General features: G+C 40.8%; 1 protein-coding gene across 2 annotated transcripts in view; it reads left to right on the top strand.

The window, feature by feature from the left end:
- SPATA13 (spermatogenesis associated 13) overlaps positions 1-25778 on the top strand; it is a 256535-nt gene that overhangs the window by 126033 nt on the left and 104724 nt on the right. Inside the window, exon 2 of one of the 2 annotated variants that reach the window (XM_012723270.1) lies at positions 1836-1930. The gene's annotated coding sequence lies outside the window, so the exon portion shown is untranslated. Of the gene's footprint in view, positions 1-1835; positions 1931-5782; positions 5859-25778 lie in introns of those variants that run through there. The other variant, XM_004680150.2, reaches the window with a different exon arrangement.

Genomic DNA, 25778 nt, shown 5'->3' with positions numbered 1-25778 from the left:
GAACAGAAGGGATTTTTGGGATAGTGACATACTCTGTGTGATTGTGTGGTGGTGCATACATGCTATTCTGCATTTGTCAAAACCCACAAAACAGAGTGAACCTAGTGCAAACTATGGACTTTAGTGAATAACAGTGTACTATTTTGATTCATCAATTATAACATATAATAATGATCTAAGATGTGAATAATTAAAGAAAGCTGTAAGGGATGGGGAGGAAAGAGGGCATGCGTTCTACCCACTCGGATTTTTCTGTAGAACCAAAATCTACTCTAAAAAGTCAAGTCAAATCTATTTATTTATTTACTTACTTATTTACACACTTTTTTTGCCCTCTAGTTTACTCGTAATCTCTTTAGTCAGAGCTAAAACAAGTATTTGGCTGAGGTTTTAGGGTATCACCAAATATGAAGTAATGAACTACCTAGAGAAGGTTTCAAAGAAATGAACTTGAGGTAAGCCTTAAAGAAAACACTGGAATCCACCAGGAAGGCATGGGTTTGCCTGAGTGTGTCTATACTCTTAGCCAGCATTTGTAATTCTAAATTTTTTGCAGAGATGATGTCATTAATCCCCATCACAGCAGGGTAGGTAATAGTTATATTTTATAGATGAGGAAACTAAGGTTCAAAAGATGTGATTCAAGGCCCACCGATCAGTGCAGGTGAGAAGGGGACTTTAGGCGAGATTATTCACCACTCCTGGGCCAAGAGTGGAGATCACACCATGCGGAGGACACTGGGCCTACTGTGTCACCATGAAGAGGGGAGTGAAAAAACAAAACCTGGTAGACAAAGGTATCGATAATGGCAGTTTAACAAAGAGAACAGGAGTCGCTCAACCAAGGCGAAAAGAAAGGCTGTTCTTGTAGAGAAGTGGTTTAGAAATGCCTGTTCTCTAGCCTAGTTAATTTAGGATTCTCAAATCCTAAATTTATAGTTTGTGGAGGGCTGAGGGGTCTAAGAGAACTTTGAGAACCACTTTGGAATCAGCTACTTTATAGCCCAATAGCTTTGTGCAAATTCTGGCTAAGAGGTTAGGAAGCTGTGGATACTTTTTCTGCTCTTTTACTTCAGACTGCCCTGCCCATCACACCCCCTCCAAATCCAGGTGGGAAAGCCTCCGCTTCCCAGAGCACCAGGCACTGGGGCTGGAGCTGGAGCTGGCTTTTGGTCTCTGTCCTCCTGCTTTCTAAGCCCCTTGGCCTCGATCCCCTATTCCTGAACAAAATAAAGGAAGATTCTTTTCTCTCTCTGCCCAATTTCTTTAAATTCTCCCTGTCCTCGCCAAATGGTACTTAGATGCCAAAATAATTTGACAAGTACCAAACATTATTCTTTAGTGATAAAACACTTAAGTTAGAGAGGTGTCTGTTCTCATTAACACTAGGATAAAAGACAGCAAATCCTTCTTTTGCATTCTAATTAATAAGACAGCCAGCACTTATTGTGCATCTTACCATTTGCCAGGCACTGAGCCAAGATTCTACATATATTTTCACACTTAACCGTCACCATATTATGTCAGATAAGGAGAAAGAGAAATTCTTAATGAGGTGAAATAATTTTCCTACGTCCACAGTACTGGATTGGAAGTGTCTGATGCTCTCAGGCCTTACCTTCTTAAGACTTCAAAGCTATTGTGGGCTAGTCAGTCCCACTCACGTCCCACCTTCACAATCAATTAAGAAACAAGAGCTGGATACTGAGAGATGAAGATAAAAATGTCAATGATACTTGGAGTATCTGCTAAAATCATTTGGAGAATGTGATGTTAGGACTGTGTGAAAAGTGCTTGCTAATATTTTCTGAGTGTCTCCTACTTTCCCCTACCAGGTACAAACTTTCAATCACCCGACCGAGGTGACAGTCTGACTCTGAGGTAGAGGCATTGCCCCCAGATCGTGTCCTGCTGAAGTCTGTGTGGAGAGGTAAGAAAAGTATGAATCCTCTGCACTTTTTTATGTCCAAATTTTTTCACAGTAGGTGGAGCAATGGATTCCCCTCACCAGTCAGGTAACTCTTTTATCAGTAGAGACTGGGGTCCAAGATCACAAGTGTTACTTTGTGGAAACTCCTCAAAAAAATAAAACAAAACAAAAACCTAAAAGGAGAAAGGAGTTGCCTTAGTGTGTTAGTTAGCTGTGACTGCCATGACAAAATATCACAGTTCTGGGGTCTGTGAAGTCCAAGATCAAGGTGCTGGTACACTCAGCACCTGGTGAGGAACCTTTTCTTGGTATATGGCCACCTTCTTGCATGTCCTCACCTGGTAAAAAGAGACAGAAAGAGTGAGTGCATTTTGGTCCCTCTTCCTCATCCTCTAAGAATACTAATTCCATCCCTCCCTAGTGGTTTAAAGGGTTAGGACTCAGCACTGCAAGTGAGCAGCAGCCACTTCATGAGCTCTGGCCCAGAGGTGATCCACAGGGCACATCTACCTGTTCTGCTCCCTGCTCAATGTCTGGTGAATCCTCTCACCACCCCTGCACCTCTGACTTGTACCCAAGTTCTGTATGCATAAATAAATAAATCTTTTTAAAAAATACTAATTCTATCATGAGACTCCATCATCATGACTTTAAGTAAATGCACTTACCTTCCAAAGGTCCCACATTTTAACACCACCTTATTAGGGTTTTGGACTCCACATATGAATTTGCAGGGCACAAATGTTCGTTTATAACACATTCCTCTCTTATCCTTTCTGAGAACCTTCTGAGAAAGAGGGGACTTCTGGCAGACTGAGTATAACAATGCTTCTTCAGGGTCTTGGGGGAACTACGGTACTGCATTTTTCAGTGTCTGAAGCAGGAGCATGAAGTCAAGCCCTGGTGCAATCACTGACTAGCTGTGTGCTCTCAGGCAATTCACTCAACTTCTCGGAACTTTGTTTTCCCCCATCTATAAAATGAAAATAATAGGATCTCAAAAGTTGCTTTGAGGTTTCAAGAAAATAATGAATGAAAAGGATGTAGTATATTCAGTGCTCATATTATTGGAAATATGTGTTTTAATTGCAAAGATGTCACATGAAAGTAAAGTATGCCTTAGACTTACTGAGAAAAGTCATTTCTATTGCTGGGTGCGAGCCTGCAGAAAGCACTAATGGTGCTCTGATGCATATTTGGTGGAAGCTTTGGATTGGCCATCAAAGAAGTTAAAGCTGCTAGTCAGAACTGGGTACAGCAGATCACAGAGTTGCATGAAATGTTCAGAGATTCCCATTTGTGGGAAGGGCAGTACACACATGCCTGATTTGTTTGCAGGGTGGTAAGTGACAATGGACCAATAGGTAGCGTGAACAGCCACTCAGATGACTGAAATGATGTTACTCAGAAGTCACACTGTGATTGATTTCCCATGGAATCATGGAAGCTGAAAGAAATGCAGAGGTTGCTTATCCAAATCTCTCAGTTGACAGAAGAGAAAGTGAGATCTAATGAAATTCTGTGACATATTCATTTGATCCTGGATGGTGCTGGGTTTAGAAAATTAATGTCAAATCAGTGGTTTTTCTCTTCAACCACCTGCCTTCCCCTAACAAGTTAATCTAAAATCAGAACTATCCTTTGTAACAGGGCTCAGGATTCTCACTAAAAGTCTAAAAATGCATTTTTTAAGTACAGGAAATTATCAAGTAACTTATATGTGCTAAGATGATACCAAGAGTCTTATATGTTCTAAAATTTTGTATTATCTGAGCAATCCAGAGAGGGAGGTATCGCTGGTTCCATGTTGAAGAACTAAAACTAAAAAAGATAAAGGGCTTGCCCAGTGTGACTTGAATCAGAAAAGTGGAATGTTCACAGCTCTAATAAATTTGTTCACCTGCTAGCTAGATAGATCTCCCTAAGAACATGTCTATTTTTTTTTTCTAAAGATTTATTTATTTGTACATACAGAACTGGGGTACAGGCCAGAGGCTCAAGGGCGGTGAGAGGCTTCACCAGAGACAGAGTGGGGAGCAGAACAGGCAGATCGACGAAGTACACTGCTGAGGGGAGCAGCGAGCGGGTCAGGAGAGGTCTGCCACGCCATGTGGTCTCCTCCGGGGCAGGCGGGAATCGAACTCATGCGGAAGTGGCTTTAGCTCCTCAGTGCAGTGCTTTAACCCGCTGCGCCACCAGGGAGGGCCATATGTCTATTTTTTTAATAGTGTTTTTGCAACACTAGGATAAATGTTGCATGTAACTATTATTAATGGTTTCCAAGCAGTCAGAAATGATTCTTTAAGATACAATTTATTTTAAAAGAAAAATAAAAAAAACTCTGTCCTTAGATTTGTGCTAAATCTAAAGAGATTAAAAAAGCTCTCAATTTAGCCCTTGATATTTTTGTAATTTACAATAGATTTCTTTTTAACATTTGTAAGAGTTTTGTGCAGTTTTTTTCAAGTTATAAAAATGAAAAATAATAAATTATATCTGCTTTAAAGATACATGCTCATTATTAAAAAAAATTGAGGAATTTCAATAGGCTCAACAATAGATGAAAATTTGCCCTTTTTTCTACTATTCAGAGAAAATAACCATTAATATTTGGTGCATGCTTTAATTAATAATGATTTTAGATTTACTGAAAAATCAAGTGGAAAAGAGTTTCCATATATTCCCTTATGCACAGGTTTCTCCTGCTTAAATTCGTGTGGCACATTGTTAAAATTGATGAACCAATCTTGATCAGTAATATGATGAAAGAGTCCATGAGAGTTTACTTTCTGTTGTATATTCTGTGGGTTTTGGCAAATGCAAATGGCAATACCTCTACCACTGGCTTATTACATAGAATAGCTTTTTTATTACTTAAAAAGTAGAACGCTAATTTTGACTCTTCACTGTTTAGTTTAAAAATAATGGTCATCATTATTCCTCTTTTGTTACAATAGAGCTGGTACATAGCCACTCAAATGAGTCATCTAAAAAAGACACTTTTAGAAAGAATACATGTTTATTTTATGAATTCCATTAGTTGCCTATCAGGAAACAATCATGGAATGTTTGAGGCCCAGATTTTAAAGCTGAAGAGTTTGTGCTTCGCTTCTGTGGTTTTAATGGGAATTAATCATTAGACCTTGAACCACCTAGGAAGGGTGCTATTTCTTAGATTGGATTCCCTGAGACAGTTTACCTAAGACTTATCCTAGGCCCTGGGGAAACCAATAGGCTAAAAAAGCGTCGTCTCGTGTTTCTTTTGCCACTTAAAAGACAGCCATGATGCTTTCCCCAAGAGTGAACTCCTCGCCCAGGCAGAGGTGGGGCGAGGAGGCAGTGGGGGGCGGTTGCCCTGGCGACGGGGCCATTCTTCCTGCCTCCCGCGAAGCCGGGGTTGGGTTTTATCTGGGGTGGGCGGAAAGTAAGAATTACGCTGAGGGTGATGGTACGGGGCAATTGAGGGTAGGTGGGAGTGAGGAGGTTGGGGGGCTTGTAGTTAAGGAGAGAAGAGCAGGCGAGGGGTGTAAGTGTAGCGGGACCTGGAACCCGCAGGGGATATCCGGATGGGAATGGGGGTAGGTGTGTAGGTAGAGGGGTCGGGGTTGGGGGTGGTCTGCGGAGGGAGTGCCGGGTCAGGGGCGTGGCCTGGGGGGTTGTCAGGAGAACCGGGATGGGGGCGTGGTCGGAGCCGGGTCGGAGGCGTGGCTTGGGGCAGCCGGCGGCGGCGGCGAGGGCGCGGATTGTGCCGCGCGCCTTCTCCGGCGGCTGCCGCTCCCGCCGCCTCCCCTGAGGCCGCGCACCGGAGCTGAGGCACCCGGGAGAGCCAGGCGTGCTCGGAGCTCTGCGGGGCCCAGCCTAGTGCTGGGTGGTGGGGACATCTTGGATGCGCTGATTTGGGAGGCTCGTGAGGTGGGAGCCGCGCGAGGTGAGGTTGCACCAGGGACCAGCACCTTTACGGGGTGGGCGCGGGGAGCTGAGCTACGATCCCGGACGCCGAACTGGGAGCCGTGGGAGGGGAATTAGCGCCCAACTACAGTTTTGGTAGTTTGAGGATCCTTGCTCACTTCTGTGCCATCATCGGAGCTTTCGCGGCTGCCCACCTGTTGGTTTTCCGAGGTGCTTGCTCGCCGCCCTCGGGCTTGCCCAAGCTGCGTCTCCCCTGGGCGGGCATGCAGGCGGCGTTCTTGGTAAAGGCCGTCTCGGACTCGACCCGTCCAGGGATTACCCTGAAACTTTACCCCGCGCTGCCGACTCGCTGGGCCCCGCCTGCGAGGTTGCGGCGGGAGGGCGGACAAAGGTTCGGGGAGCCTGGTGCGACTGGAGTCACTTGAACGCGTTGCTCCCGCCCGCGTCGCGACCGGTGCGGCCAGCGCCTGCCCAGGCGGCCATCCGGGAGACCGGGAGGGGATATGGTTGGAGATAGTCGCTTCGAAAGCAAGTTGCTCCCCTGGTCCCGACTGGGACTCCTTTCGCTGGAAAGACTGGGACCGGGGGGCCTGTCGTCTCTGATTGGAGGAATGTTGCTACAGTTGGTTTGGTTCCATTTCTGTGGACTAGGTAGGGTAATTGACACGCCAGCCCGGGGAAGGCAGGAGCCAGCGCTGCTGCCGACGTCAGGGGGAACTCAGGTGACCTGTGCTGGCGGGCCACCCATCTGACTGCTCGGAGTCACAGAGCCTGAGCAAATCTCCCTCCCTTCCAACTGCGAAAAAAACCAAGCCAACAAAATCTCGGGCGGTTGCTTCCCAGCTTCAGATAATAATGTTAATAGACAGAAACATAATTTTAATTTATTTAGCACTTGTTACTAAGACTGTCCACATTTCATTTATCATCCGCCCTTTCTTCCAAGTTTTTCTCTGCACTTCCCTTCATTTTCCGTGTTGTGTGGCGTTTTCTTCCCTATTCACGCCTCCAACTCTTTCAGTTCTTTGCTCTCCTTTGCTAATAGGCACAGACATTTCACCCATTGTACTTTCCCACTTTCTCTAACATGCTTCTTTTCTCTTTATGTCCCCCTCCCCCACCTTCCAAAAGCCCTCTTTGCATTGTTCTCTGGGTGCCTGCTAATTATGCACCCTTCCATGTGCTGCTGAACCTTGTCCTCTGCCCCTCCCTACCTTGAGATTCTGTGTGGCAGTTTGTTATTCAGTATTTTAATTTTCATCTACCTCTTTTGTCCCCCCTAAATTTGCCATCTTCCACCCAGCTGGATGCTCTTCTTTTTTATTTGTGCTCCTGTGCTTGTGTGGGTGTCTGTTCTTTCCCCAGTTTCTCCCACACTGTGCTTTCTTCCCTTTTCCCTACTTCTCCCTGACAAGTGCTGTTTCTAGTTGCAGCCTGTACATGCCTTCACAGCACACCTTATTTATTTCCTTTCCTTTCCTTTGCTGTGATCTTTCAGATGCCACCACCATCCCTAGGTTCCTTTCCCCCTTTTTCAACCAGCCCTCCATTACCTTGTGGACATTTTTATTTCAGAATGTCTGAAAGTGTCAGGAGGAGGCTGCTTGCAGCTGTGTTTCCTCAAGAAGGTTCTGGATTTCAGGGCCTTCCTAACTTCTGTTCTGCTTGTTTCTGAAGTAGCATATACACAATCCTTGAATAATGTTAATACTGGTCATTGTATGAATGTAAGGTGGCATTTATTGAACACTTAGTAGGTGCCAAGCTCTCTTGTAAGGGCTTCCATACAATAATGCTCACATCCATGCATGTGGGTGCCTTTTCTATACCCATTCTGCAGATGAGAAAAAGGAGGCCCAGAGAAGTTGAGTTTTTCATGGCCATGTCATGGTGGAGGCCCTCTTCTCACCAGCCCACTGAGCCTCCATGCCTACTGACCTTTTGAACTCAGACATTGGCTAGGATTCTGCTTTGGAAATGAGGTTGTTATTTGTGCATTTAATTTAGTCTGCAGTTTATGCAAGTTGAGGGTTCATGTTCTATACTGTAGGACGATGTATGCAGAACAACTGGTGGCCACTGGCACTCAGGAAGCCTGGAGATGCTGCTAGGGCATCAGCCTGCTTTCTTGAAGAGAACGCACTGGCCCGTTTAGCTATAGGAAGCCCAGGAAAAAGTGTCATTAAAAAAAAAAAAAAAAGCATTACCAACCATTTCTACGTATGCACTGAGAATTCAGTTTCTCTCTAGCTGGTCAGATCTTCAGGGTCCCCCATAGTCTTGTGATTTTTAGAATCTTGTTTCTCTATTTTGTTACATAATCCTAAAGTTTTATTCAAATGTTTCCTTGTTTTCACTTTTCTGAAAGTTGGAATCCAGTATTTCTACCTTTGTAGACACCGACGCAGAATGCTGGTCAAGTTTGATCCTTTATAGTAGAAAGGGATCTTACATTCCAGAGATGGGGAAACTAGCCCAGAGGAATAAAATGACTTCTGCAACGGGGCAGTACAGCAGGCCTTAGCTCCCAGGTCGCCCAACCCCAGCCCAGGGCTCTCAAAGCTGGTGCCACGGCTGGGTGGAACAACCTTTCTCCTTGCCGCTTGAAGCAGTGAAATTGTCCTTCCTTTCCTGAACTGGAGACATTGAAAGATTCATTTATAATGTAAATTGTCAGTGGCTTTCCCTCTTTCTCTTTTGTCGAAAAGCTAAACATTTAAAAAATGTTTGCTTATGAGACATGTAATGGCATAGATGGGATTATAAAATCACAGAAGTATGAAATCAGATGTTTTAGGAGGAAATATTCTGTTATTTCCAAAGCACTAGGAAAGAACAGTAAGTGTGCATTGCTTTCTAGAGGCAAATCATATATGGCAATTTGAAAAGCAGTAGCTGGAATGTTTAATTGCACTTTTCTTTTGCAAAGAAAAATACATTTGTACAAAATTTTTGCATGATTTCCCTCCTCTTGTGTAGCAAATAAAATAGTATGAGAGAAAGTGTGTTCAGTGAGTCTCTGTTTATGTGTAGGCCTCCCACTCGCCCACCCCCTCCTCCTGGACCTGCCTCTGCTCCTTCCTGTCTACTTAATCCCTTTCTCCTAGAACCCTCAGGGAACTTGGAGGGTATTGTTTACTCTGATGCTAAGCTTATTCCCTATCAGCCTTTCTTAACAGAATTAAACCTTAATCCCCTGCGGTATAAACTGGTGTGTAATGATTTCTCTGATGCTTCTAGAATGAGATGGGTGCTTATCATGCCATCCTTGGGAGAACTGCAGAAGCATCTCAAAACATTTTTTGTATTCTGTGATTCAGATGAGGATTATTATAACTGGAAAGCAGTGTAAGTTCTACTGCTCCCCTTTCACAGTTTAAGCAGTGAAAGTGCAGGGGAGCGGCCAAGTGCCACAGTAATTGGCAGGATGGAGATTTGAATCCAGGGCTGCTGGCTCAAGAGATCCAGAGGCACATTTCCGCATATCTTTCTCTATAACTGTCATTCCCTGAGGCAGCCACGTGCCCAAGAGCAGTTTCCAAACTAGATGGCTCCTGCTTGTTGGAGAAGCTAGAGCATGGTGAGCAGGAGGGCTTACAGAAGTTTCAGGACCACCCCTCTTTGTCTCAATGTGGTTGTGGCTGGCACCCTCAGATGTTACTTAGCCCCTGGAGCCCTGAGCTGCGGCAGTGTCAGGAATGGAAGGAATGGTGTATATTCCTGCCACATGGTTGTGGCAGTTTGCTGTAGTCAGGATGTCAGTATTGCTGGCTGCAGGTAATGACCTGTCTTGTGGGCGTAATGTTCAACTGCTTTGGACATAGAACTGGTAGCTCATCTCACCAGAATCTTAAAGAACTTCTTTCTTTGTCAGAAATATCCTCCTCCTGTTTGCCTGTGGCAGGGCTACTCTGTCACTGTGGAAGAAATGAGAGTTGAACGTGGTCATTTCAGACTATGTGGCTGATTCAAAATATTTTCCTTGCTCGCCTGCGAGATCTGGGTTGGAACCCTCCCACCCCATCATCCTCTGGTTTCAGCCTCAGGACTCTGAATGGCTAAGCTGAGAGCGGGAGGGGCTGGTCTTTCCTTCAGTCTACATTACCACTAAGACAGAGTTTGTTTTTAAAGATTGGCAAGCTCTCCCTGGAGGAAAATAGAACACAGGTCTGAAATGACCAGAGTGGAAAGTGGGTAGAAGGAGACAGCCTGCAGGAAATTGGACAGCTGGGATCTTTGCTCCCTGTCTGAGGCAGGCAAGCCCAGCAATTTTTTTCTTCCAGCAAGGGGGACATGAATGAGGCCTGGAATGAGACATGTTCCTTGTGTTGAAACTTTGATCATAGCCTTGCATAGACATTATTGTTTTATATAATAGGAAGAATGGTCAGTTTTGTACTTGAGTATAAATGACAATTCAGTCACAATAACAGAGTTTCTGAGATCACATCTTAATGTGTAGCCACCAGGTATGATATCTAAGGAGAGAGATAGACAAGCCTTCAGTCCTAAAACATCTAGCATGTGTAATATGAAACCAATCCTCTTTCCAGTTTGTGTATTGGAACTCTCTGGCAAGAAAAAAAAAAAAAACAAAAAAACAACCTCAGCTGCAGAAAAGTGTTCCATTTCTACTCGTTGGAGCAGTGAGTGCTCACAGGTGCACATCTGTCATGCACCATTTTTTGTGCCGTGCTAGATGCTGAAGATGGTAAGACTCATCAGAAACAGCCCCTTTCCCTGAAAGTATCATACACTTGTCATGAGGGAGAGGTAGAGTGCAGATTGGTACAGTGTTCAGCTTCTGCAGAGGGAGCATGTGAAACGCCTGGGATCCTGGAAGGCCTCCTGGAGGAGGAGCTAACTTTCAGCCAGGGCTCTGTAGTGACAGCAGCAGGTTGAGGAAGGAGCTGAACAGGGAGAGCTTCCAGGGACAGACTAAACAGAGGTGAAGAGATGAGCTTGGTGAAGGTGTAGATAGAGTGACTGACTGGTGACCCTCAGTTCTGCAGGCAGCTCACCCCCTGTGACTGTTCAGGTGTGCCTAGAGCAGTGGGTCTCCATCAGCATCACTGAGGATTTGTTAAGAAAGCAAAGTGAAGGCTAGGGCTCTCCCCCAGGCCTAAAATATAAATTCTAGGGGTAGGGCCCAGCAATCTGGTTTTTTTTTTTTTAAAGATTTATTTATTCATACAGAATTGGGGTACAGGCCAGAGATGCGGAGGGTGAGAGGCTTCACCAGAGACAGAGTGGGGAGAAGAACAGGCAGATAGACGAAGTACACTGCTGAGGGGAGCAGTGGGCAGGCAGGAGACGTCTGCCTCGCCATGTGGATCTCCTCCGGGGCAGGTGGGAATCGAACTCATGCGGAAGTGGCTCAAGCTTCTCAGTGCTGTGCTTTAACCCGCTGCGTCACCAGGGAGGGCCCCCAGCAATCTGTTTTTTTTTTTTTTTAAAGATTTATTTATTTATTTGTACAGAACTGGGATACAGGCCAGACATGCAGAGGGTGAGAGGCTTCACCAGAGACAGAGCAGGAAGCAGAACAGGCAGATCAACGGAAGTACACTGCTGAGGGGAGCAGCAGGCGGGTCAGGAGAGGCCTGCCTCGCCATGTGGATTTCCTCTGGGGCAGGCGGGAATCGAACTCATGCGGAAGTGGCTTTAGCTTCTTTGTGCAGTGCTTTAACCCGCTGCACCACCAGGGAGGGCCGACCAGCAATCTGTTTTTAACAAAACTTCCAGATGACTTTCATGAATGGTGCTGCTAGTTTAATGGTAACATACATACAAGAGTCCCAGATGATTTTCATGCATGCAGTGGTTTGAGAACCATTGTTCTAAACATGTACTTTACAGCAGTCCTAAAAGTTATTTTTTTATGGCTACATGATGATCTTTTCAACTATATTCTCACCTGGTGGTTTTGTATGATTTCCCTCAAGTTGACAACAGCATTTATCCTCACAACTTCTTTTGCCCACCCTGCTTCATTTCTTATTGCACACTAGGAATTTATATTCTTTCCAGAACACTCCTCTCTGATATGATTTCTTAATTTAGTAGCAGTCAGATAATCTGGGTTCAGATCCCAGTTCTTCTGCTTGCCAGCTGGGTAGGCTGTCACCCCTCTGTGCCTCATTTGCCTTATCAGAAAAATGTAGGTAAGATCAATGACAATACCATCTCTTAGGTCAGTGTTTCAAACATTACCACATATTAGAGTTATCTGTTGGGGGTGGGGAATGTGTGTGTGAGGTCATTAAAAAATGGATGCCTGGGCCCTCCCTGGTGGTGCAGCGGGTTAAAGCACAGCACTAAGAAGCCAAAGCCACTTAAGCATGAGTTCTATCCCCAGCCCCGGAGGTGATCCACATGGCGTGGCAGACCTCTCCTGACCCACCCACCCGCTGCTTCCCTCAGAAGTGTACTTCATCAGTCGGCCTGTTCTGCTTCCCACTGTCTCTGTGAATTCTCTCACACCCCTGTACCTCTGACTTGTCCCAGTTCTATAAGCATAAGTAAATCAATCTTTAAAAAACAAAACAACAAAAAAAGGATGCCTGTGACGAGCTTCTGTGATCATGGTATCTTTCCTAGGACGAGGCTTACTCACTGCACTCCAGTTATACTGACCCTTGTAATTTCCCCAAATGTGAGAAAATCCAACTGTATAATTTGTATAATTTGTGGTGGTGGAGGGGACTGCTCTCCGTGTACAAAAAAGTTGATGCCTGTTCCCACCCCCAAATATTGTGGTTGGTTTTGGGTGTGACCTTGGCTTTGGAATTTTTGAAGTTTCCCCTGTGTAGTAAAATTTGGGAACCACTGGGATAGGCCTTGTGAGGAAGAAATGAGTTGATCTTTGGGATGTGCTCACAAGAAGCCTGGCATATACTGACAGTCAGCTTAATTCTGCCTGCTGGAGGAGGCTATGATGGTTTTATGATAGGAGGAGGAGAAAGGGTTGCCACTTCATTTGATGACATTGGTTGATTAATGACATTGGTTGAATGTTGAATGTATGCCTGTTTGGAAATCTCCTGGCTCTTCCATCTTTTTTACTCTGAGAGTTGGGAGATAAAATAGCCCCGTGTGGAGGATCTTCACATCTGAATCTTGGAGCACCTTCTCCGCAGGAATACTGTGAAGCCTGGCACTGGAGCCAGGCCAGCCTCTCCAGTACCCGGTACCATTCTGCCACCTCTGTATAGTAAAACTTGAATTTTTGAAACTTAATCAGATTTTAAAGTTAGGAAGTAACATGGAGATGAGATTGGGAATTTGATCCTCTTGGGTTCTGTACCTGTAATGTCATTGATACCTAAATGCCAGTTTAAAACACATTGCAGATTATCTATAGCTTTTTTTTTTTCTTGGTACCTGCTCTGTCTTCTAGACTCTGAATGCCACTGTTATAAATTGTGTTTCTAACCATTACTTGAAAGACTATAGAATCTTTTTGCAAACCTTGTCCTGACACACATTCATTCAACCTTCGTTCTTTTTTTTATTAATTCAACAAATATTGATGAGCACCTGCTTTGCACCAAATAACAAACTAGCAGTTTTCCTTCTCTTTCTCACAGTGTATATAATTCCACACTTTGTACATATTTTCCTGTGTAAATGTAAAATGTATACTGTATTTCTTTTAGTTTTGATTTGTAACTGCTGCTTTCTCGAGACCTGTCTTTTTGATAACATAATTGTTCAACCTTTATTATAAACTACCTGAAGAACATTTTTCATGTTGACTTCTTGGATTCTCTTTGAAACCTGATGAGATTAATTAAATCAGAATTGGTACAAATGCATGTACCAATGATTCTAAAGTGTCTCAACAAGTAGATAAACTCCAGTGTATTCAGGAGAAATCCAGTAAGTGACCCATGATTTAGTACCTTCAGAATGAAATCTTGCGATCCAGTATAAGTTCTATAGGCTTCTACTTCTTTTAGTGCAGAATCACTCCTAGTAGCATGACCACACCCATTAAAAGAAATAGGAAGTAGGTGAATTTCTATCTCAAGTTGATAATTTGAAAAGTTAGATTATGTTCTTGGTTTTGTATTACTGTGTAATGTATACACATAACTGATGTTTCATGTCAGTTTCACCCTAGTACATTTAAATGTGTAGTATAAATGGGAATAATTGATTCATTACATTGGTTCTGCTGCCTCGTTACTAAATGAAAATCTGTCTGGGGAAACTTATATAGCTAGCACATAGGAGCTCAGCATTATGGGAACGACTAGTCTCCATTGTGTGGTCTTAACTGTTATCATTTGTCTTACTCAAACACTAAATGAGCTTTAGAAATAGAGGTGTTCAAAGGAATTGCTCCTGCTTAAGTGTTCCATGGATACTTCAAACCCTCATTTGAAACAATAAAGAAGGAAGGGCTATATTAATATCTATGCTTTAATTATCTTCGAAAGTCATAAATACATGAAAAGTTTAAAATACATATTATTAATTAAAAAAGTGGGATTTAAGTTAATACAAAATACAGTAGGGAAAGTGATGTTCTTTCAAATGGTATAATTGCCAGAACTACTTTCTATGCTTTTTCTGCCTTTGTCTTTTCTAAAACATATCTGAACCCTCAGAGTGGATTGCGAGGTTCATTTTACTGAAGCACATGCTTGTTTCACTAAGTCAAGTTCAGCTCTGGCTAAACTGTCTCTGTGTCTGTAGGCCACTCTGCCAGAACTATGGTGTCCTATGCTTTTTAGAAAAGGATTGCTCCCAGCTCCAGTTCTTAACTATTGTCTGTTTGGGGGCGTGTGTTAGCACGTGAAGGAGCACAATGACATGTTTTGTTGTACCAGTGTAATGTGGTATGAATAAGGTACCATCCAAGTTGAGTGTTAGACCCTTGGTCTCACTAAGTAAATCAAACAGTTGAATTCTGCATAAGGAAAGTGGCAGCTTCTTCTGGACATTTAGTTTTTCAGTGACCAGTCATGGCTGGGTATGTAAGAAGACTGAAACTTGCAGATCTGCAATCAGCTGACTCTGGGTTTTAAGAGGAGCTCAGTATTGGGCCTTTTGGAGACAGATATCACCTCCAGGCTCAGCTCTCGAAATGCCGTATTCTCGTGCTTCCACAGTACAGTCTCTTTGGATATGGATAATGATGCTCTTTGAGATGTGGGGCACACATGCAGTGTTTAGTCGAACAGGATCTCAGGGGATGCTCACCTACTTACTCCCCCTCTAATCTCGTCTTCTCTCACTAGATCTCTTTGATTGGGTGGTGAAGGTTAATCTTGAGATTTTTCTTTCCAGTTTGAATTTCATCCTTCCACAAAAGTCGACCCAGGAGAAGTTAGCGAGCCTCTGAGCTCCATCAGCCTTGCTCTCCTCTCTTGCTGTTGTTGCTACCTTCACACCATAGGCACTTCTGATGGCTCCACTCATAATTAGGCAAAATACTCAGGACTCAGAGAATGCTGTATGCCTTCCTCCTCATACATTTTTTTCCTATTACTTATTTCTAACCCAGCCACTCCAAGCTACTCAAAATATGTCCTGACCCACCAACCTTTAAAATGTATACAGAAGTGCAAAATGGATTGCATCACCACGTCAATGATTACAGGTGGCTTGGCCACATCATCTGCTACTACTGCCCTTGGCTAAATGTGTCTGTGTTGGTTACTTACATTTTCATGATAGCACATTGCAAGGAAGTTTTATCATGTTGACTTACTGGGGACTGTTTTCAACCCTGCTGAGATTAATTAAACCAAACCCCATGCAACACTTAAAGTGCAGTGGCTTATTACATTTCACTGTGTGCTGAACTACTGAATTTAAGTAGATGATTATATTTTTGATTTCCTCCATAGGACTCTGTAGACTTCCTTATTTTTTGTGGATAGATGTTACTAATGCCTTTCATTTTTCTTTCCTGCTGGGATGAGTAATTGCTAAAGGAAGAAGGAAATGCCTATCTTCTTTGGGACTGTGCTGTTTCTAGGTTTTCCTGGAAAGTTGCCTGCAGAAACCAGGTCTTACTCTCTGCTCAGTGCATCTGTTTTCCTTGGGTTGGAGACTTTTTAAGAACACTTTGTGTGAATTGAGTCACTTTTCTTTGGAGATGACGACAGTATCTGTGCAGATCAGTTTGGGGTAAACTGGTTCCACAAGAGGGACCCTGAGCTCTTGTCACACTGAACTGGGACAGTGCCTTTCCTGTGTGCTCATCTAGCTCAAATGAAAAGAACTGGGGAAACACTGTAGTCATTACAGAGAGGACTTTTTTTTTTTAAACAAAACAAAACTCCGTAAAGCATATGTTTGTGTTACTCTTTCCCCCAAACAGAAGAAAGTCCTTTTCTGTGATAGTTTTAAAGAGAATAGGATCATGCAGTCAGCAGTTACTACATGGGCCTGGTATTGACCCTTTCTCTTCCTTGCAGAGACTCATCACTGCAGGATTCATAAAGAATTCCCTTGAAGTATGTTTCTCATGGCTTATAGTTGGAAAGATTTTTCCCCATTGGGAGGATACCACTTTTCTCAGAAAAGTGAGTTCAGAGTTGTGTCAGGATCCACTCACTAACTGCCCACTAGGAAGCCTGAATGCTTTCAGATTCCCAAGGAAACAGCTATTATGCTTCTGAGCACAAAGGCACTTGGAAAACTCTGCCCTTTGGCTGCCTCCTGTGTTTAGTGCTGCCATTTAACAAGAGGTGAAGGTACAGTGTGAAGCGGTGACACAAGTCAATCTGAAGGGCAGATCAGATGGCTCCTGCTGTTTCCACATGGAGGGCGAATCTTAAGTCTCCCCTGGGAAGCCGTGTGTCACTGATGTGCTCATGGTGGGTCTTACGGTGACAGTATATCCTATGTGCCCATAGTGAGATGTAGGTCGTGGTGGGAATGTTAGAAGAGTTAGGGAAATGACTTCAAAAGGAGTGGTATAGGGGCCTAACGAGAGGCCATACATGCTTATTGATACTGGCATTAAAACTGCTTTGGTCCTAGACTCGCCTACCCCCTGTATACATCAGTTGTGAGGTCTTCATATTCAGAAAACATGTCTATAAAATAATTCTGAGCTTCTAGTTTGAAAGCATACTCAAATCGTGGTGACTGTTGTGTGGAAGGCATAGTACGGTATATAGCTTGTTTTCTTTAGCTGGAGGAATGCTGACAAAAGTCAACACCTGACAAAGAAGAGGCAAGAGTTGGAAGAGAAGTTGGGAACTTGAGAGGAAAGATAACATGTATTTTGGAAAAGTTCAAAATTCCATTCAACAATTTTTAAATAAAACTATATTTTGAGCTAGTTATAGATCCACATGTATGATTCAGCACAGTAATACTTGCATGATAAGGTGCAGTTTCACAACCAAGACACTGACACTGATATTGTCACAATACAGAACATTTCCATCACTCAAGGATCCCTCACATTTTCTCTTACAGTCACCCCACCTACCCTCCTTCTTTCACTCCTTCCTTTACCTCAGGAAATCACTGATTTGTTCTCCATGTACTTTTGTGCTTGCAGATATGTTGTAAAATTGGAATTGTGTAGTATGTTTAGGATTGGCTTATTTCATTAAAGTTATTTTCCTGAATATGAGTCCCTTTTTTGGATATTTGGTTTTCTGCATATTTTCTACATATATGTTCTCTGACTCCTAATTTATTTTTTTTTCTTTTTAGACATTTTAGCCTTGCTAGCTCCTTTACTTTTCTATATAAATTTTAGAATAGTCTTTGTATCTATAAAAAGTCATGCTGGAATTTGAGGGGGCATTGGGTCACAGCTGTGTTCAGCTTTCCAAAGAGTGTATATGGCATAGTCTCCATTTATTTCAATGGCAGTATCAGCATCAAATTTCTATGCATACTTTGTTAAATTTATTTCATTTTTTGAGTGATAATGAAAGGTATTGTGCTTTTGACCTGTGTCCACCCATTCATGGCTGGTCTATTGAAATACAGTTGTCTTTTCTCTGTTGCCTTTTCTTTCATTGGTTCCAGGAGGTTCGGGGTAGAGTTCTTGGGATTTTCTGTGTACACTATTATGTCACCTGCAAATACAGGTGGTTTATTTTCTTTCTTTTCCTATTTGTATGCCTTTTATTTTCATTTCTTCCTTTATTCACTTGCTAGTATTTCTAAGAGTGTGTTACATAAAGGTGGCAAAAGCAAATAGTTTTGCCTCTTGTTCCTGATCTTAGGAGAAAGACATCCTATCTCTTACTGTTGAATATAATGTGAGCTACATGTTGTTAGAAGTTCCTCTCTTTCAACTTGAGGAAGTTTCCTTGGGAATTTTCAATGATGAATGGGATCTTAGATTTTATCAGTTTTTTTTAATTGGTATCAATTGATACAATCTGATATTTCTTTACCTTGTTAATATGATGGATTATAATGTTAATTTTGAAATATTGAACATTTCTTGAGTCCCTAGAATAAGCCCAAATGAAATAAACCCTATTTGGTCATATGTAGAATTCTTTTTATACTTTTTATATATCCCTGGTATAAATATAGAGTTCAAGTGTAAATTTCTTAAATTTTGTGACCACTTTTATTTTTTCTTTTTAAGATTTATTTATTTATGCATACAGAATTGGGGTACAAGTCAGAGGTGCATGGACAGTGAGAGGATCCACCAGAGACAGAGAAGAACAGGCAAATGGACAAAGTACACTGCTGAGGGGAGCAGCAAGCAGGTCAGGAGAGGTCTGCCGCGCCATGTGGATCACTTCGGGGCAGGCGGGGATCAAACTTGCATTGTAGTGGCTGTGGCTAGCTTACAGTGCTGCGTCCTAACCCATTGCACCACCAGGAAGGGCCCTATGTTTTATTTCTTAAGAAATAGAAAACTCAATGTGTACTCAAAGAATTTATTTATATTGCCTTCTCAGTAACTCAACTTTATAAAGGATATCTACATTAGTCATGTTGAACTTACATACAGATTTGGTATCGGTGTTAATACTGAAGTTACTTCATTGTAGTTTTGTAAACACCCTTAATCTGTTTAACCAAGTACAATTTCCGAAGGGCAGTGAAGACCTTGATCTACTGCTTTTCATGTAACATAACGAAAAGTTAGAAAACACTGTGAAATGCATCATTTCTTTTTTCTCTATGCCATCATAGTTTCCCTTTAATATCTGTTTTTCAGATCATGAAAACATGTTATTTTCCCAGAAAACCAGTTGCTTTGATTAATGGGGCCAGACCAGTCCAAGGACAGATTAAGCACACAGTCCTTTGGCGTGAGTCCTAGAAATGATCCTTATATATCCTTGCTCACCTTGGGACTGATGAACTTGTTTACTGTGTTTTCTGTGAAAAGAGAACCTCCTGAACACACTAAAGATCCCCACATGTAAATAAATAGTATCTAACTAGTTGATAAGCCACTGTTCATAGATGACAAACTTTACAGCATTTTATTAAGGGGCCACCTTCTTTTTTCCTAAGTTGAAACTACTGCCTATTCAGCTCCTTTTATTATTCCTTAATGTACCAAGGCTTTGTGGATATGGACACTACTTTCCTGATGCATAATTACTTTTCACTGTTTCACTCACTTTATATAGATATTTAGAAGAAAACAATCTATACTTCTATAATAAAACATAGATTGGTTATTCTGGCTAATATAGTTTGCCTTAGATAAACCAGATAACTTCTTTGATCTTGTTCTTTCACACTTTATTAAATAAATCTGTCTGGGAAACAAGTGACCCCACCTATTTAGTATGGCAGGCAGTTTTCTGTAAGCTCCATGTGATTGAGCGCTGGAGCCTCTTTATCTTTGGATCTCTAGTCTGTGACCCTAGTTGTTTTGCAATATTGCTGCCTCTAGGGGCCCTGCAGGTGAAGAGGACCTTTTTGGTTTGGATAGAGACTTGCTCCATAAGTTCTATTCTGGCATCCACAAAAGAGAATCTAGAAATTTGAAAATTTTAATTGAGAACTCTCAATTCTCACATATGGAAAGTGAATTCAGTTTTTTGTTTTTTTTTTTTTTTAAAAAAAACACTCTGTCTAGGCAAAACAAGGCAGAGGTAGTGTGAAATTCGACCTGGAAGCCAAATGCTTGCCACCTCTGAGCATGCTCTTAAAAATTTATTGATTGAATTAAAAACAATTTGTTGAGGTGCATTATGATATGACAGTGATGAATGAATCATTTTGATATTTCCGAGGAATGTGTATCTGTCTATCTGTCTTATAGTAAGAGCCTTTTTAAAAACTATATTTTTATGATATTACTTGTATACAGTCATTTGCATTACTACTATTTACTCAACATAGCCCAAACCATTTGCTCGATATAACTTTTTAAGGTTTAATCATGTTGTAGCATGTATCAGTATTTCATTGTATGTATAAGCCACATTCTATTCATTCATTGGTTGGTAGATGCTGAGCTTGCTTGTACTTTTTTTGGGCAACTACAGTGAACATTTATGTATATGCACGTAATTTTACTTTTCTGTTGCATATATGTTAGGTGTGGCATTGCTGAGTCACATGGTAATTAACATCTAACCTTTTGAAGGAACCATCAGGCTGTTTTCTAAAATGACTTCCATTTTCCATTCCCACCAGTAATGTATGAAGTTTCCAGTTTCTTGACTTTCTTGCCAACACTTGTTTGTATTTTTTAAGTTGTGGTAAAATTCAAATAACAAGATTTTCCATCTTAACCACTTTCAAGTGCACTGATCAATAGTGTGAAGTAATTCATTTACACTGTGGTGTAATCACATCTTGCAAAGCTGAAATGCTGTTCTAATTAAACAGTAACTTCCCATTTTCCTTTAGCCCCTGGCAGCCACTGTATACTTTGTTTTCTTTTTTTATTTCCTTTTTTGATTCTGTCTTGTTGTGTGTGAAGTGGTATCTGATATGTCTTTTTTATTGTGGTAAAATACACATAATCTAACATTTACCATTTTCATGAGTACAACTCAGTCATATTAAGCACATTCACAGTGCCACACGACCACTAATTCCATCTATCCCTATATTTCTTTTTGTCTTATAGAAGTGATCTCTGCATCAAATAACTCCCTGTCTCCCCTCCTCTCCTCAGTTCCTTGGCAATCACCATTATACATTATGCAGATATGTCTTTATATTTTGACTACTCTTAATACCTCATATAATTGAAATCATAGTGTTTGTGTTGGTGACTGGCGTATATGTATCTCCAGGATTCACTGTAAAGTTGTATCATGTGTTAACATTTCCTTTTTAAAGACTGAATAATATTCCATTGTATATATCCATCACACTTTGTTTATTCATTCATCTGATGATAGACGTTTGGGTTGCTTCCACTATTTAGCTATTGTGAATAATGAGTATAGGAATATCTCTTGGACTCCCAGCTTTCATTTCTTTTGAGTGTATAACTGGAATTGGTGTGTCATTTCTAATTTCATCCAACTGTGTTCAGAAATACTTTTATGATATTTGTCTTTTTTTTTTAACTGTTTATTTTTTGCATAGAAGTGCTGGTGTAGGCCAGAGGTGCAGTGGTGAGAGGATTCACCATAGTGGGGAGCAGAGCAGGCAGATTTGCTGAAATACATTACTAAGGAGCAGCAGGCAAGACAGGAGAGAGGTCTATATGGGGATTAGCTCCCTGGCTGGGGATCAAACTCAGGCTGCAACAGTGGTAGCACTGAGACTTAACCATTAGGCCACTAGGGAGGCCCTATGACATCTATATTTTAAAATATATTAGACTTGATTGGTAGGCTAACACTTGGTCTATCCTGAAAAATGTCCCATGTGCACTTGAGAAAAATTCATTTATTTTTGTTGGATAGAATTCTATTTTATGTCTGTTACATATTTTGTGTGTGTGTATGTGTGTGTGTTGTTCAAGTTCTGTATTTCCCAAGTTAATCATTCTACTCATTATTGTGAAATATTGAAGTCTACAAATATTATTGTAGAACTATGCATTTCTCCCTTTAATTCTGTTGATATATATATAGATAGATAGATGGTCTGTCATTAAAATGTGTAAGTATTTATCATTAATACATTTTGTTACTCTTTTGAATCTTTTATTAAGGTATAATGTCACTTTTGATTTATTTTGTCTGATGTTAATATTGTTAACCCAATTCTTTTGGTTATAGTTTGCATGGAATATCTTTGTGGATGGTATTTAATTATAACATACTTTTATCCATTCTAGTGATCTCTATGTTTTGACTGGAGAGTGTAATATTTTTGCTTTTAAAGTAATAGCTGACGAGGAGCTTCTTAGTAACTGTAGCTTTTTTTTTTCTATATGCCTTATTGCTTTTTTGCCCCTCATTTCTTGCATTATTGTCTTCCTTCGTATGTAGTTTATTTTTTTAATAGTGAAATCTTTAAATTCCCCTCTTATTTCCTTTTGTGTGTATTCTGTTTTCTTCGTGGTGACCCTGGGAGATTAAATTCAAAACCCTAAATTTTAACACTCTAATTTCAACTTATACCAATTTAACTTCAATAAAATACAAGAACTCTGCTCCATTACAGGTCCATACTAACTCTTTATGGTTGTTGATTTCACAGAATTATATTGTTAATATGTTGTGTATTCAAAACTGAGAATTCTTTTAAATGCATTAGTCTCTTAAATTATATAGAAAACAGTGTCTAGAGTCACAAACCAAAGTAATGGTAATACTATCTTGTGCACTAATAATTTTTTCTTAAAGATTTATTTATTTATGCATACATACATAAAAGAACTGGGATGTAGGCCAGATGTACAGGGGAGTGTGAGGATTCACCAGAGACAGAACGGGGAGCAGGCCAGGCAAATCTACTGAAATACACTATTTAGGGGAACAGCTAGCAAGACAGAAGATTGTGCTGTGCCATGTGGGTTAGCTTCCTTGACAGGGCATTAAATTCATGCTGCAGTGGCTGGCGATAGCTTGATAGCACTGAGATTTTAACCTCAGTGCCACCAGGGAGACCCAATAATTTTTTTTCCTTATATGAATTAGTATTTTAAATATGTAGAAAAATGTGCAACAACAAAGTGTTATTACAATAATAGTAGCTTTTATAATTTTCCATCTATTTACTATTATTAAGATCTTTATTTCTCTGTGTGGATTTGAATCACTGTCTCTTGTCTTTTCATTTCAATCTTCTGGATATCTTGATAAACTTCAGTGTATCTTGCAGGGTAGGAATATTGGTCATGACTTTCTTCATTGTTTTATCTGGGAATATTTTGACTCTCCCTCACTTCTGAAGGGATAGTTTTACCAGACACAGTATTGTTGGTTAACAGTTTTCTCTTTTAGAACTTTATGTTGCCCCTCTGTCTGTTGACTTATAAAGTTTCTCATGAGAAATCTGAACACGATTTTTTGAGCTCTTGTACATGATGATTCCTATCTTGCTTGCAGTTATCAATATTCTGTCATCTGATTTTTCTGGTAAGTCTCTTGGAGCTCATTTTCATTATAGTTTATGAAATTTTGGGGGGTGTTCATATTTATCAAACATGGGAAAATTTTAGCCATTATATCTTCAAATAGTATTTCAATTCCTTTTTCACTTTTCTTTCTGGGACTCCTGTGATCCAAATGTTGGTCCTGTTGATAATGCCCCACAGGCCCCTTAAACTGTTCTCTTCAGTCTCGTTGACCCTCATACTGTATTTCCATTTTCTCTGCCTTCAGGTTTGCTAATTCTTTATTCAGCCTACATAAGTCTTTCTTTGAAACTCCTGTAAATTTTTCATTTTCGTTATTGTGCTTTTAAGTTCCAAAATTTCACTTTGTTCACATATTTTTTTTTCTTTACTTTTCCCACATCTTCCCTTAGTTCTTTTGGTCCCTTTAAAAGAGTAACTTCAAAATATGTGCTAACATCACGTGGGGCCTCCCTGGTGGCCTAGGAGTTAAGTCTCAGTGTTATCACTGTGTGGCCTACTGCAAGGTCCTGAGTTCAGTCCCTGCTGGTGAGCTAACCTCCATATGGCACCACCCAAACCTCAAGGCTACACCCCAGTTCTTCTATGCAAAAATAAATAAATAAAATCTTTTTTTTTAAAGGTGTGTGCTAGTTGTTAAATTTGAATGAAATTAACCAGTTTTACTAGCTCTTGGAAGTTGCAAGCCTTTAATAGGATCCAGATTTTGTCAATACAGTTGTTGTCTAGGAACAACAATAAAAGGAAGACAGATACCTGGTATTTTCTACTCTGTCTTCTTCCTAGGATCTTCTTCCTTTTTTGGTTTTGATTTAAATTTCCATAATGTATAATGATATTGAAAATCTTTCCATGGCTATTTGTATGTCTTCTTTGGAGAAATGTTCATTCAAATTCTTTGCCCAGGTATTTTTTAATCATAAAGGGAAGTTTTCCATTTTTCATTTTTTTTTATGGTGCATTACATTAAATGATTTTTAATTTTTTTTTTTTTTAAGATTTATTTATTTGCTCATACAGAACTGGGGTACAGGCCAGAGGCTCAGGGGCGGTGAGAGGCTTCACCAGAGACAGAGTGGGGAGCAGAACAGGCAGATCTACGAAGTACACTGCTGAGGGGAGCAGCGGGCGGGTCAGGAGAGGTCTGCCGCGCCATGTGGTCACCTCCGGGGCAGGCGGGAATCGAACTCATGCGGAAGTGGCTTTAGGTTCTCAGTGCTGTGCTTTAACCCGCTGCGCCACCAGGGAGGGCCGATTTTTAATTTTTAAACCAACTTTGAATTTCTGGGCTAAATCTCACTTGATCATGAGGTGTTATCATTTGTATATGTTGCTGAACTTGGTTTGCTAATATTTTGTTTAGGAGTTTTGTGTCTATATTCATAAGAGTTATTGGTCTATGATTTTCTATTTTTGTGATTTGTTTTTCTGGTTTTGTTATTAAGATAGTATTGGTCTACTAGAATGAATTTGTAGAAAAGGGATACTACTTTTGCTATCTGAAAGTAGTGTTCCTACTTGGTATGATTTGATAAGTTACTTTTTGGATTTGGAAACAGTAAAACATTAGTCCATTAATGGTAGTAGTACTCCCATACCAAGAGATGATCTACCAAACCATGCCAACTAGGAAAGCTCTACTTTTCTGTAATAGGGGAAACTTGTAATTCTTCACTAATTCTCTGTGGAATACTGCCATCAAACAAAACCAAGATTGAAAGGCAGAACTAGAACTATCTGACCAGGGCATTTTTACTCCTTAAGCTTTATACACTAAAGATTCGTTCTTTCCAAAGCTGAAACTCCCTCTATATAGAAAGTCTTGAAAACAATCCCAGTCAAGCTTTCATTACTTTATAATGTTTTACATTGGCTAAGAGTGACCTTAACTCTCAGCATACCTGAGATATGAAGACAGGTGATCTACATTGCCCTCTATACTAGGCCTAGAGATTTGCAGTGTTCATTTGAATCCTGATTAGCTGGATGTGATTTTTTTTTTTTAAATCACCAAGTAAAGATCCTGTGAAATTGTGTTACCATTTGCTCCTCCGCCCCCCCCCCAAATTGATTCACTTTCTATACACAGTGACCTGGGCAGATGTTATAACTCCTGCTGTGATAAAGGAATAAACTGGATTTCATGAGATTAGGTAACTTGTTAAAAGCATCCATAAAAAGAAAGAAAAAAAAGCATCCATAAAAGCTAATTTCCTCATAGGATTGTTGTGAGAAATAGAAGAATAAAAGGCTAATGATTAGAGCCTTATTGGCCTCCAAATTTGATCACTGATTTGAAATAGGTATCTCTCATATGTGCTTACTAAGAATAACTTATTTTGAGAAATCAATCTTTAATTTATTTGGATATTGAAATTACATACAGAAAATTCTCAAGGAGGAACATTTGGTATTACTGGAGACCAATTAATCAGGCTGCTTTTCCCTTGAATCAAAACCATTCAGCTCAATAGAACCTGC

The sequence above is a fragment of the Condylura cristata genome, unplaced genomic scaffold (assembly GCF_000260355.1).
Source record: "Condylura cristata isolate star-nosed mole 26May11 unplaced genomic scaffold, ConCri1.0 scaffold00010, whole genome shotgun sequence".
NCBI classification, from domain to species: domain Eukaryota; kingdom Metazoa; phylum Chordata; class Mammalia; order Eulipotyphla; family Talpidae; genus Condylura; species Condylura cristata.
The sequence above is the reverse complement of the archived record's forward strand: the minus strand, read 5'-3'. Positions and strand labels throughout refer to the sequence as shown.